This window comes from Mytilus californianus, unplaced genomic scaffold, assembly GCF_021869535.1.
Source record: "Mytilus californianus isolate M0D057914Y unplaced genomic scaffold, xbMytCali1.0.p SCAF_8, whole genome shotgun sequence".
NCBI classification, from domain to species: domain Eukaryota; kingdom Metazoa; phylum Mollusca; class Bivalvia; order Mytilida; family Mytilidae; genus Mytilus; species Mytilus californianus.
The window spans coordinates 97,250,340-97,264,723 of record NW_026262734.1 but is presented as its reverse complement, the minus strand read 5'-3'; the positions used below and the strand labels follow the sequence as shown (position 1 = coordinate 97,264,723).

General features: G+C 32.6%; 1 long non-coding RNA gene across 1 annotated transcript; it reads left to right on the top strand.

Moving 5' to 3' along the window:
- Nucleotides 1-3,695: 3,695 nt before the first annotated feature.
- LOC127712208 (uncharacterized) lies at nucleotides 3,696-13,039 on the top strand. The gene is made up of 5 exons (XR_007986991.1): nucleotides 3,696-3,847; nucleotides 9,145-9,197; nucleotides 10,560-10,586; nucleotides 12,426-12,571; nucleotides 12,856-13,039. It is a non-coding gene; the product is annotated as an uncharacterized LOC127712208 (long non-coding RNA).
- The last annotated feature ends 1,345 nt before the right edge of the window (nucleotides 13,040-14,384 follow it).

The window sequence follows — 14,384 nt, the reverse complement described above, 5'->3', positions numbered from 1 at the left end:
TTTGTGTGTTCTTTGTTTTGCATTTACTGTACTGTGCACAGTTCCATTGTTCCTCACGTATGATTTTGATATAAATATTTTACATTTGTACTTTGATATGAAATCTTAATGTAAATTTACAGTCAATATCTAAAATATCAAAAACAATATTCGTATGAAAATAATATACATTTCAATACGGGTCAAAAGCACAATTTTTCGTAGTCCACCTTAGCTGCGGAATGGTAGCACTTATGTCTATATGATTTTTTTTTGTTAATTTGGGGGACAGTCCGCACAAATCAGAAAACATAACCAAGACCATTAGTTTTACGGTTCCGCAGTGCCTTCGTAGTCCAAATAGTTAAGCTGTGGAACCGTAGCTCTTAGGTTCGTATGATATTTTTGGACAATTTGCGGACCATAGATCCACATATTGTCAAAAAATATCATACGAACCTAAGAGCGACGGTTCCCCAGCTACTAATAATTATAATGTCTTGAAAGGCTATTTGCAATTTTTGCTGTGACCCCTTTGTAGGAAAGGGCATCACAGCAAAATATTAAAATAACCTTTCAAACATTTTGGGGACTTTGCTATATTTGTGACCCATGTTTGTTTGTCCAGTTCAATCAACATTTCTAATTTGACAACCAGAAACTGCGTCCTTGGTGTCGTCTGCATCATCACTTATGGTATAGATCTTTCAGGCGTTTTAAAATGAAAACCGAATCCAGACTAAGTTTCCCAAATAACTTGATTCCCGAATGCGTTGCGCTAAAGCATTTTCATTATTACTGCACGAATAAGTTCAACTAGTTGTGTCATAGCATACTGACTCGATGTATCTTTTCGTTAGTATCTAAATTTAAATATTTTCAGTTTTATAAATACTGGGTTTTTTTTTATAAAACACTTAAGACTTTTTACTGTAATATCCCATATTGCTTTTTTCCAAATAGCTTTTCAAGACGTCATAATTAATGGACTAATATTGCTCATATTTCACTTTATTTCTTTCTGTATTGTGTATTCTCCCTAAAAACTCGCATGCTTTATAATAATTATTGTTTTATAATAATTATTATATTATCTTACCTGACAAGGGCCCATGATTTACCGAGTAAAATGAAATAATGTCTAATGTCTAAGAAGACATTGAAGCCCGGACTCGATAAGGCATGTCGATGATGTAAATGGACACAAACTCGAACAATCAACTAGTTGCTCTACATTTGTATGTTAACAGTCAATTTTTTAATGAATTTATTCTATTACTTCATTGGTGGGTTTTTATATCTTTTACTTTTAGCAAGTACTTGGAGCATGCAACTCTCTTTTCTATTGTTTGTGGGGTGGGGTGAGGTCTAGTTATAAAAGTTTACGTTGCTCTTTATATCCATACAGTCTTTAAATAACTGTCCCAGTCTAGATGGACCGTACATATAATTAAAACTACAGTTAATAATATTAAGATTATACGGATGAGAGCAAGCAGCTTAGAAAAAGGGTAAACAGTTGAAAATAAGGGGACAATCATTTTATTTTCTGGGGTGATGGAAGACGCATGCGTAGCAACAAATGAAAATAAATGATCATTCCTGAGAAAATTCTCCTCGCCCTCTCTGGAATTTCAAATGGTTGCACCCTAATGAAGATTAAAACAAATCTAATGTTATAAACCTTGAATAAAGAGAGTGGTCCATGCTCCGGAATGCTCACCGACCATGCAAGATCCTCATGGGTAGTCAAGGTCATTAACAAAAAACTCGTCAGAATGGTCACAACCGTGGGAGAATCGGGGTTCAGACACCGCAGACATGCACTTCAACGTAACCAACAAACCATTCCCCTAGAAATAGATATACATTTGTACTTAACCGTGTGACTATAAATTGAATTAATTAGTATATCGCCCTGTAAATATCACATACACATGTCCTTCTCGGAAATTGAGAATAGAAGAGCACACTTATATAATACCAGAAGTCTATAATTCCTGATAATCACTACTTTTCACGGTAAAGTCGTATATAGAGGAATAGGTAATAATATAAAATAAGCCTACTTTAAATACATTTAAAAAAAAAGGGAAGTCCATGCCCCAGGTTGCTGTTATCAAACCTGAAGCCTTAGTTTTTGGTGGAAAGACTGACATCTATTTTAATAAATACAGTCATTGCTGTTATTGTATTGTATTGTGGGTAATCTGACGTGTGTGTGTTACTATTGTTGCTATTACCACACGCAGATATGTGATTGTCTTCACTGCTTGTCTTCTATTACTGGTGCATGTGTATGCAACTGACTGTTAGCATTAACACATGACTTTGAAAAGCAACAACATTGACTTTTGAGTTGAATATTATTTTAATATATCCTTGTATAACGTTATATGCAAGCGGAGGCATCATCTGTGTTCGTGTTGCTTAGTCTTTGGTTTTCTATGTTGTGTCGTCTGTACTATTGTTTGTCTGTTTGTCTATTTATTTTTGGCCATGGCGTTGTCAGTTTGTTTTCGATCTGTGAGTTTGACTGTCCCTCTGGTGTCTTTCGTCCCTATTTTCTGTATCCTATGGACACATTATTTTTTTCATATGTCTATTAAAAACATATGAAAAACATATGTTTCAATTTTTCCTGTTTGTTGATTCTGCAACACTTACATGTACTAGACATGCTAGATAAATTTGATGTAAAAACTGCGATAAGAAAGCAAATTTTATACACAATCACTTAAGCAAAGTATAGATCGACTACGAATTAGACATCATTGTGATGGGAGCCATCTCTGTGGGCCCCGCTGTAAATAACGTGTGGTCGGACTTGGGGATGTCAACTGAAACCAAAGTTTTTGACCTTTGACCTAGGAAGTTGTACATACATTATGACACACCCTCTGGTGTTGGTTAATATACATGTCAAGTATAAAGTATAAATCATAACGGTTCTGAACATATAGAGCGGACACAATTAGTTAGGGACGGACGGACCACGACAGACGGACGGACCTCTGACCTAGGAAGTTGTACATACATTATGACACACCCTCTGGTGTTGGTTAATATACATGTCAAGTATGAACTTTATAATCATAACGGTTCTCAAGATATAGAGCGGACACGATCTTTACCATTGGACATGTGGTTGTCAACTGAAACCAAAGTTTTTGACCATGAACTTTGACTTAGGAAGTTGTACAAACATTATGACACACCCTCTGGTGTTGGTTAATATGTCAAGTATAAAGTATGAACTTATAACGGTTCTCTAGATATAGAGCGGACACAATTTGTTACGGACGGACGGACAGACTGGCCACTAAAGGGCGACCCGCCACTAGTCGGGGCCCTAATTAAAATAAAAGAGAAACCAACGACTACGGACAATAAATCGAATCAAATACATCATAAAGAAATCAACTATGACTGGAATTGTGGTTTGGGAATATGCAATGGCGTAACCAATTGTTTTTATTACTACCATGAACTTGTAACATGCATGTTACTACTAGACTAGAGACTCCTGTGGAAAAATTTTACGGGATTTAATATGTTTGTTAGCTGTCAAGGCTTCTCCTAACCTGTGTATATATATTTCAAATTATGATGGACATATGTTTGACAGACGGCTTTCATATAGAGAAAAATGTTTACTATTAAATTTTGTTATGACATTCGGTGTGCACCTGGTATTGCATTATCGGTATAATCGTTGTTCAAACTGGTTACATCTAGATTTTGATCATGACAGTATAAATACAGGAACAGAATTCAGGTAAAAATATTTGCTTGATTTATTGGTATTGGACTTTTTGTTGCTATTGGAAGTATCGTGACCAGTCATTCGTCTCAGTTATTCAAAAAGGTATATTTGAAAAACGATGATTTTACAATTATTTGTATATTTTCTATACTATTTTTTATATTACTGCCTAATATATTTGGACAGGATTTGGTACTCGAAAATATTAGACAATGACGTCATGTATCAGTGAAGCAACGTAACGTGTTCATGTCTATCAATGAAATGAACACGACTTCATTCATACAACCGAACAACTATCACAACGTTTTGTGCTCGTAAAAATAGTTTTAGTATTTCATTTTATTTCATATTCTCAACCTAAAAAAAATACAGTTAAGACAAATTGCCGATAAAAGTATAATAATACGAACATAAATATAGAATAATTGCATTTTTGTTTTTGATACAGAGTTCATCAATCAGCTCGACCTAGCTGGCTCGCTTGATATTCTTGCAGATAAAGTCGGTATCAAAAACAAAAATGCTATTATTCTATATTTATGTTCGTATTATAACACTTTTCTCTAGATCATTAATTAACCCTCTTACTGCGGCAGGGACATATATGTCTTCCCCTGGCTTACTGCGGGAAGGACATATATGTCCTTTGTGTGAAAAAAAATCAATTATTTTTTCACTTTTTAATATTTCTAAAAAATACCCTTTCCTTCATTTATTGAATACATTTTATATATTTTATTCATTATGTGGTTGTTATTTTTGTTGTTGTTTTCTTTTTATCCATCTTTTTCATAAAACGTCATCATTACGTCATATATTATTTGACGTCATTTTATGTCGTAATTGAGTTGAAGGCAAAGTAGCGCTATCAAATTTTAGAATGAACCTTTTAAATGCTTCGTATTGATAAGATAACATAGAATCAGAAAACAAAATCAACATGAACAAATAATAATTGAAAAGTACAAACAAAATTTTTGCTATTTGGTTTTAATTCTTGTATCCAACAATTATAAATATTTCAAACAAATGTCCTCAACTCTTTTAGATTGGGAGGGACACTGATATATACTAAGTGTTGAACTTGGTGCTTGCCTTGGTTTTCTTACTTGTTTGAAAACAAATGAATTCTACGTTGGTATATAGATAAATAAGTCTACAATTAATTTATTGATACAAATTGTTAAATTGGCATAAAAAAGCATTCAGTATTCTGAATATTTTTTATGTTTTATTAATTATTATATGCTTTAGTTTATGTGCAAAAATGAATAGATACCATGCAGTTATTCGAAACCCGTTAGTAGCAGGAATCAGTCAAACAATGAGAAAAGCCATTATACCGTATAGTCAGCTAAAGAAGGCCCCGAAATGAAAAAATGTAAAACAATTCTAACATGAAAACTAACGGCATAATTTATAACAATACAATTTATGAAAAACATTTGACAGGCATGAACCAACGACAACCACTGAATTACAGGCTCCGACTCCTGACTTGGGACGTGAACAAAAGAGTGTGCTATCTTTAAAAACGGCAAATTTTGAAATTCCTTCACATTTATTCAATGAAGTAACACCTTACGATGTTTAAGTTTTAGACAAGTATAATTTTTTAACTCATATCATGCTGATACTGAATACGATGCTTCAAACAAAGATCTATATTTTCCTTATACTTCATGTGTTATATATATTGAGTGTAAAATGCCAAGTTGGGGAAAAAAATAAAAGAAAGATGTAATAAAAGATCTTTTCTAAATATGTGTAAATATTACATTGATGTACATATATAAATTAACACATACGGTATTATTTTGGAATACGTTTTCGTGAGTTATATTTCTCCATATAGCTATATAAATTCGGAAGGGCCCTCTTATTATTTGTTCTGTAAATATATATATATAATGATAGATACAAATAGTATAAATATACCATCGAACAGTTTTAATCAAAGAAATTAAGCAGTTATTAACGAAAATATTAGAACTGAACCTAAAAACCAAGAAACAGAAAAAAAACAAACATGTAAATATATAGCTAGTAGCGCATCCCATCCACATTTTTGGCGGTAACTAGAAATTATGCAGGTAAAAAGGTGTGCTCGATTTGGATTTGTCATTCGTCAAGCGTCAATGTGATATGATAATAAATATGACATATGAAATATGATATGAATACATGTATAACATAGAAAATAATAACCATAATAAACACAAGAAATATTTCATGTGATGACACTAGCGTCGGTGCAACCATCGTCTACAAAGAAAAGGGAACAAGACGATTACAATGCAGTGGCGGATCCAGAAATTTTCATAAGTGGGGGCCGCTCCAGTCATGCTTCAGTGATTCCTTATATAATCAACCAAATTTTTCCCACAAAAAGGGGGACGGGCCCCCTGCCCCCCCCCCTTAATCCGCCTCTGCAATGTTTCACTGGGGGGGGGGGGGATATTTCCGGAGACAGATACATTTAACAGTATATATATAGCAAAACATATCACATCATTGATATATTTTTGGCATCTTTTAACATTTCTATTAAAGTAAAGGATATAAATTGTGCATGCTTGTGCTTGTGTGCATGTGTAAACACCATTAATCTTAAATGGGTCTTTGTTAAGAAATCAAGGCTTAAAATTAATTGCATCATAGTTAAGCCAATAAAATGTTGGCCTTTTTAGGTGTGACGATATTTATTTTAGGACACATGCATCCTTTAAATCTGAATACTAGTAGACAATGGAAACGGGGAATGTGTCAAAAAGATACAACCCGACCAAAAGGCAGAAAACACCACACAGGCAACCAATGGGTCTCCAACGCAGCTTGCCCCTAAACCAATAATGTAAAAATTCTTATTTTGACAGTTCAGATTTTAATATAAGCGTGCTATGAAATACATGTACAGGTGCATGTACATAGAAAACACAATTAAAACAAAAGAAACGTGTATTGTATAGGTTATAAGGGAGCTACCGTTTGATTTTTATTGGCAGGATGACAATTTATGTAAAAAAAGTCAGGATAAACTAATACGAAAAAGGTAGGACCAAATAGAGTGAAAAAATAAAAAAAGGCAGAACAGAGATTACAACTTAAAAAATGCAGGACAAAATTTTTCATCCTAGCACCCAACCACACCCCCATCCCCACCACCACCACAAAAATCACAAATGGTAGCTCCCTAATTATATACTGCGTTTGGAGAGTCATTTAAAAACTTTTATAAATTATTAAATATTATATCAATTTGAGCACATTAAATCTAATAACACAGCACTGTTAAACTCAGATTGTATTGTAAAACTTGCTCATCGTTTGACTTAAAAGCTTACCTATGCTTTGATATTCCAAAATATGAGCGATCACTCAGATCAGAATAAGTGCACAATCACTTGCTATTGAAACGGGGTGATACAGTTTACCAAAAACTTTAGCAACTTAAAGTTTCTGCAAATTTTGCGGAGATAAAGCAGAATATGGTGTGCACTTCCTTTTAAAATGTCCCCTTTATAAAAACCTTCGGGAGAATTTAAGTTTTCAAAAATTGGTTAAAGATGATTTTATGAAATCAGTAACATTTAAGGAATGACTGTAATATGTTTTCTGTCAATGAAAAAATAACATCAAAAATGTGGAACACACCGAATAACCAGCGTACTAAGCGGGTTATTTTAAAGTGTGCACCACATTTTTCATGTTATTTCGAATAGACAGAAACAATATTAGTCATAACTTATAATTTAATTCTAATTTCCATTTTAAGCCGGAGTAAATCACGTTGATGACATCACGGTCATCACGGTCACATGACAAAATTATGTCTATGAGCTGATAGACAAACGTTAGCAGCCACTCAGGAGACGCGTTTCATCCAAATTTAAATTATATTTAATTAATCAAAATAAGTTGGCTGATGCCAACCAAATTTGTAAAAATATGAGATAAGCCTTTGAATATAAAAAAGGAGATGTGGTATGATTGCCAATGAGACAACTATCCCGCAAAGTTCAAATGAAGTGGATGTAAACAATTACAGGCAATCGAACGGCCTTCAACAAGGAGAAAAACCCAATTTGAAGTTAAAAACTATGCTTAGTGTCAGTTAGGCTAGCAAGTAATGGAAGTTCCGTACAAAAAATAGACTTGTAGTTATATATACAGCATATAATTAGTTTTCTCTTATTATGCATTATGTTTAATTTATTTACATTTTTTGTCATGTATGTTGTACACTTGGATTACACAATGTCATATTTTATATATATATATATATGTGCTTTATCCAATAAAATATTTGATTTGATTTAAAATAACCAACCGAAAATATGTAAAACTGACATGAAATTTTGTAAAGTATAGTGCTGTTTTGCAAAAAACTGAACGTTTTCTTCCAACCACTGCAAAGTGCTTGACGTTAGCTAATTGAAAAGCGCGAAACTTCCTAAGAACGTGACGTGAACACCATTATGACGTTATGTAATGTCAAATAAATAACGTTATTTTTTGAAAAAATAAACATCTTGACTTTATATCTTAGTAATTCTTCTATTATTTAAGTTAACATGTTGTAATTCTAGACTGAATAACAATTTACTGTTTGTGGGATTTTTTTAACTGAAATTGTCCCGTTTCTGGACAATGTTTTGAAATTTCGATACGCACTAAGAGGGTTAAGTAACAAACATGAATTGAGTTTACTATTTTCTTATTTCATTTGCTTTAAATTGTCCCTGCTTATATTATTCATATTGATATTGGTATAAGAAATATTGATGAATACTTTCTAATCCAACTGTAGCGAAATTTTAATTAGTAATTATTTGTATAACTGTAATGTAATTGTACCTTTTATTCTGACATCCAACTAAGGCTATATACACATAGTAAGTTTGAAAGTAAAACTGATTTAATATTTTTAATGTTAAAATATTGAAAATAAAAATTAGAGCAAAATGTGAATAAAAGTTTTAGTAATCTTCAAATAATTTAGACATCATTTTTAAATAATTTAATTTTGGATGTAACGCGTCTACTGATTGGCTGACGTTGTCTTGTTTATCAGCTCATATACATAATTTTGTCATGTGACCGTGACGTCATCAACGTTTTTTCATGGTTTACTCCGGTTTAAAATGGAATTTAGAATTAAATTATAAGAAATGACTGTAATATTTTTTTCTGTCTATTCGAAATAACATAAAAAATGTGGTGCACACTTTAAAATAACCCGCTACGCGGGTTATTCAGTGTGCACCACATTTTTGATGTTATTTCTTCATAGGCAGAAAAAATATTACAGTCATTCCTTAACTCAACAAAAGGTAAAACAAATTAACATTTTGTTTTCTTTTATTATTTAATTGGCCTGAAATGTATCATTTCAGATTTGTAGACATGAAGTGCTCCGTTTGGGTTTTGTTGGTATTGACTATCTTTGGTGAGTCGAGTATGATAAAAGCCCGAGAATAGTTTGTCGTACAAAGCATCTGTCTGTATGTTTTACAATATATATATATATATATATATATGTATTTGTATTGTATCATTTTTTATTATTATTTATGTAGTCTTCTTAGTTTAATCTTTTATAATTTATTTTCCCGTGCCTGTTTTAATTACATTGAATTAATAAATATGTCAAATTTATATATAACGACGGGAACAGATTTTAAAATCAATCAAAAAAGATCAGAGAAGTAGATTGACAGAAGTATAATAGCTGTCAATTTAGAAAATCAAAATAAAGAAGGGAATGTTGAATAAGGCTAGCTACAAGCACGTTGGAGGGTGTTGATTGAATTGATGAACGTACAAACGCGCAAACACTGTGGCACTCACCCAGTACCGGACACTCAATGTTAAGCTCCCATACTGACCGAATATGAAAGACAACGAATTGTGATGTTGTCCATATTGGTTATAATAGATTTCCCGATATTTATCGGACATTTTTTAAAATAACTATGGTACAGTTTTGAAAATTTTAAATCGAAATAGCATGGTAGAATTTTGATAATTACAATTTATGATACATGACGCCTTGATTTATCAAAAGATTTATAGTGGAGAGGGGAAATAGATACATGCGATTCCTGTAATATTTAAAATAGAATGTTGCCTTGAAAATTTCACAAAAGTTATAATCATTGCAGCAGTAACCCTGTTAAGATTTTTTTAGTATGCACAAGTTAGTTACGCGTGCGCATAAGTTAGTTACTCATGTCTACAAATTGTGTAACTTGTGCGCACAAGTTAGTAACTCGTGCGCACGAATTGTTATTTTATATTGGCATGGCACTCCAGGGCTTCCGTATGTAGCTATACCAATACAATGTTCATCTAAAATGTCCTTGAAATTAACTTTTTGGTATAAGTAAAAAGGAGAGGTGGAAATATAACCAATATCAGAACCAAACTTTAGTGCACATTTAATGAAGTATTTTTGAAAAACTTAAGGCTACTTCATTTTTGTCATACTCGTTGTCAATATCAGGTTTAAGCTACCTCAATTCAACATATATAAATATAAATTGCTCACATGTTCAGAAATAGACCATATCATTGTTATAATCTCAAAATAAAACAAGTTGTGTGCAGGACTGTAAACTCAAGGAAAGATATGATTTTAAAATAAGCCTGGAGTCAAATTAATGTAGGGGTTTTAGACTTTTATTCAAATACATGTACTTGTACTTTTCGTTATACTTAAGTAGTCACGTGTCCCTATGCGTGTCACCTCTATGGTATTGATAATGTGTGTTTTAAATGCTACCTCCTCTAACGCTTATTTTTATTTTAGCTGCTTTGTGCCAGGACAGTGATGCAGGTAAATATACATTTAAACTTAAAGAAGCAGAATATATTCTTCTTTGAATTGACGAAATAGGACAGAAGTCGATTCACAATTTGACAGCAGTGGTAGAAACACATGTTTTGCTATAAATGTTTTATATCGATATATTAAGTTTACCTAATAAATCTATATTGCATTCAGTTAACGTTCAACATGGAATAAAAGATAAAAGCAGTGAATGTGAGAAGGTGAGAATGGACTGTTCAGTCTAAGTATACAATTTAATGCAATATTGACCCTTCTTTTATATAACCTACTAAAATGGGGAACAGGGACTTTTTATCCCTTTAGAACAACTGAGTTCACAAGTAGTTTTGGTTAAATGGAGTACGTGTTGCATTTGCTTACGTTTCGTCTTGTCTCTAATTGTCTTTTCTGTCTTTTTTCCTGGAAAACCATGTTTTCATTTTGAATTTTTAAGTCAACCATGTATATGTATTGGATAAGAATGTTAACCAACGTTTATGAGTTTGACAATGTCGTAGGGCAAGACAAAAGACATTAATCAATCCGCTAATGTATGATGTTGTCTGTTTATCTTCGAAATAAGATTTTGTATTGCCGCTTTGGTATTTTTTTCTTGATTTTTATTTTGAAGTTAAGATGTTCTCTTCTTCGTTTTAACTTTTTCTTTTTATTTTATAACCCCTCTAGCTTTTTCATTGGTTATGTATATTAACAATCTTACCAAATAAGCACTGTATTTCACAATATTTGTACAGTTTTCATATTCAATATCAATACTGATTTCGAAGTGCAAAATATTACACAACCTGATCAAAATTTAAAGAAGGGTTAGAATTTCTCACTGGATTTGTCAACAATAAAAAAGAAAGTTCTAAATTCCCTTAGTTCTGTTAATTTCTGGATATATGTCATAAAACCCGCAAGGCAGAATGTTTTCACCAAGACTGAGTTATTATAATTCTAAACTTGATAAAGTTTGATTTTTTTTTGACATGGCATTACTGTAAACCAACTTATTTTCGCGGATATTTTATTTCGCGTTTAGTCCTTCGTATCCGACTTTTCGGCGATTTATTTTCGCGTTTTTTAAATTATTTTGGCGTATTTATATAAAGGAAGTTAAAAGTTTAACAAATTCGCGAAGATTTATATTCGCGTTAGTTTTCAACTCGCGAAAATAAATCGGTCGCGAAAATAAATTGGTTTTTAGTATCAGTTTGTCGTCAACTTGTGTGTTTGAACAATTATTTAGTATCTTCCGCCTCTCTTTTATTTCTGTGTATTATATGTGATTATTCGTATTTATTTGTTTTGTTTTAAAATGTTAAATAATCGAATGTATAATATGATTTGCCTAATTGTATTGTTCGATTTCTTCATTGATTTCGGATTACGAATTACAAAGCCATCTAAGCTTAAACGCATTCCAAATATGTATATATAATGATCAAAAAGTTAACTGGTTATCATACGTAATTCAATAAAAAAAAATTGAAGCATTTTCAAAACTAAACCACGAAGATGCGTGTAAAAGAGAAGCGTAATATACCAAAAGGACATTCAAACTCATAAGTCGAAAACAAACTGACAATGCCATGGCAAAAAAACGAAAAACGACGACAAGAAAAATAACGGTACATGTTTTGCTACATAGAAAATTAAAGACTTGAGTGACACAAATCCCACCAAAACCCGGGAGCATTTTAGGTGCTTTGGAAGATAAACAAATCTGACTCCAAATGTAGCAATGGAAAAATTAGAAAGCAATTACACATGGAACTATATTGCAGTTGCTACTCAAATGTATGCTGAGATACTGAATGTTAATAAAATAACCTCTTCCAGGAGTAGCATTAAACAGAAATACGAGAGCTTCATGTTGGGGTGGTGAACTGGGATGTGCCGCTAACTGTATGAGACGTGGACGATACAATGGTGGTTGTTGTGGAGAAAGTTATACAAGGTGTCACGGAACATGCTACTGTAACGGGGTATGTTAGGAAAATCGTAACTACGTGTATATTGTGAACAGTACATGAGTATATTTAGAATGTTTAGTAGTACTGTAACTCTCTTTTCGATAAATTTACCTACGGAAGTAATGAATATCATGGTTTTTTCCGGGTATAGTTTTAATGAATAGATATCTTCTGCTCTTATTGTTTTCTACGTATTTCGTCTGATGCTTTCATAATAATTTTTTTGTCAAATGGCTTCTTCAAAGTTTATATGCAAACACATTTCACTGACAGTTTGTGTTGATATTTTTTTGCAGAGTGGTTATGAACACCGTTGCTACGATTGTGATCTGAAATGAACCAATGATTGCGGAAGACAAGAAAAGATCCGGAAATATTCTTTCAACCTGTTAAAAAATGTGTCTTCCTCTTTCCATATTTAAACGTTTAATGTCTTATCACCTTTATTATTTTACAATACAAATAAACATTTGTTTTGAACCTACGCTGTTGCACTTTTTTGTTCACCAAACACATGAAGGCTATGAGTATAAGTGTATGGATTTCTATGAAATTGTACCACAAGGTTCAATACCACAATAGGAAGGTAAGGATTGATTTTTTTTTATTTTTTTTTTTTTTTGGGGGGGGGGGGTTATTGTCCTAACTGTTTTGGGAATTTGTGGCCAAAAAGGGGTAAAAACAAGCATTTTTCTTGGTTCAGGACAATAACATGTGTATAGGCGTTGTACTACAAAGTTCAATACCTCATAAGGAAGATTGGAATTGATTTTTGGGGGTTATGGCCCTAAACGTTTAAGAAAAGGGACCAACAACAATACTTTTCTTATACAATGTATACTTAGGTTATTTCTTGGCGAATTTCAATAGTGTTTAATTCAAAGTCTTGAATTTTTGGTGTTCTTTAATATGCTGAATCTTATAATTTAAAATGGAAACTTGGAATGTATCAAAGAGACAACAACCCGACCAAAGAGCAGAAAACAGCCCAAAGCCAACAATAGGTCTTCGACACAGCGAGAAAATCCCGCACCCGGAGGCAGGCTTCAGCTGGCCCCTAAATAAAAATGTGTACTAGTTCAGAGAAAATGAACGTCACACTAAACTCCGAAACATATAGATGAACCAAAAACAAAAAAAAAAACAACCAAGACTCACAAAGGCCAGAGGTTCCTGACTTGGGACATGCGCAAAAATGCAGCGGGGTTAAACATGTTTTGTGAGATCTCAACCCCTCCCCCCTTATACATCTAGCCAATGTAGAAAAAACAAACACATAGCAATACGCACAGTAAAACTCAGTTTAAAGGAAGTCCGATTCCGATGTTAGAATAGCTAACCAATCGCATGTATTTAGAATTTGGGTTTTTTGGCCCCGTTTTCAAATTGGTAAACGTTAAGGTCCAAAGGGTCCAAAATTAAACTTTGTTTGATTTCAACAAAAATTTAATTCTTGGTGTTCTTTGGTATGCTGAATCTAACCGTGTATTTAGATGTTTGATTTTGGGCCTGGTTTTCAAATTGGTCTACATTAAGGTCCAAAAGGTCCAAAATTAAACTTATTGATTTTAACAAAAATTGAATAAGTGGGGTTCTTTGATATGCCGAATCTAACCCTGTATTTAGATTTTTGATTTGGGCTCGGTTTTCAAATTGGTCCAAATCGGGTCCAAAAATAAATTTTGTTTGATTTCAACAAAAATTGAATTATGGGTTGTTTGATACGCTGAATCTTACTATGTATTTAGATTTTGGATTTTTGGCCCGTTATAAAATTAGTCTACATTAAGGTATAAAGGATCCAAAATTAATCTTTGTTTGATTT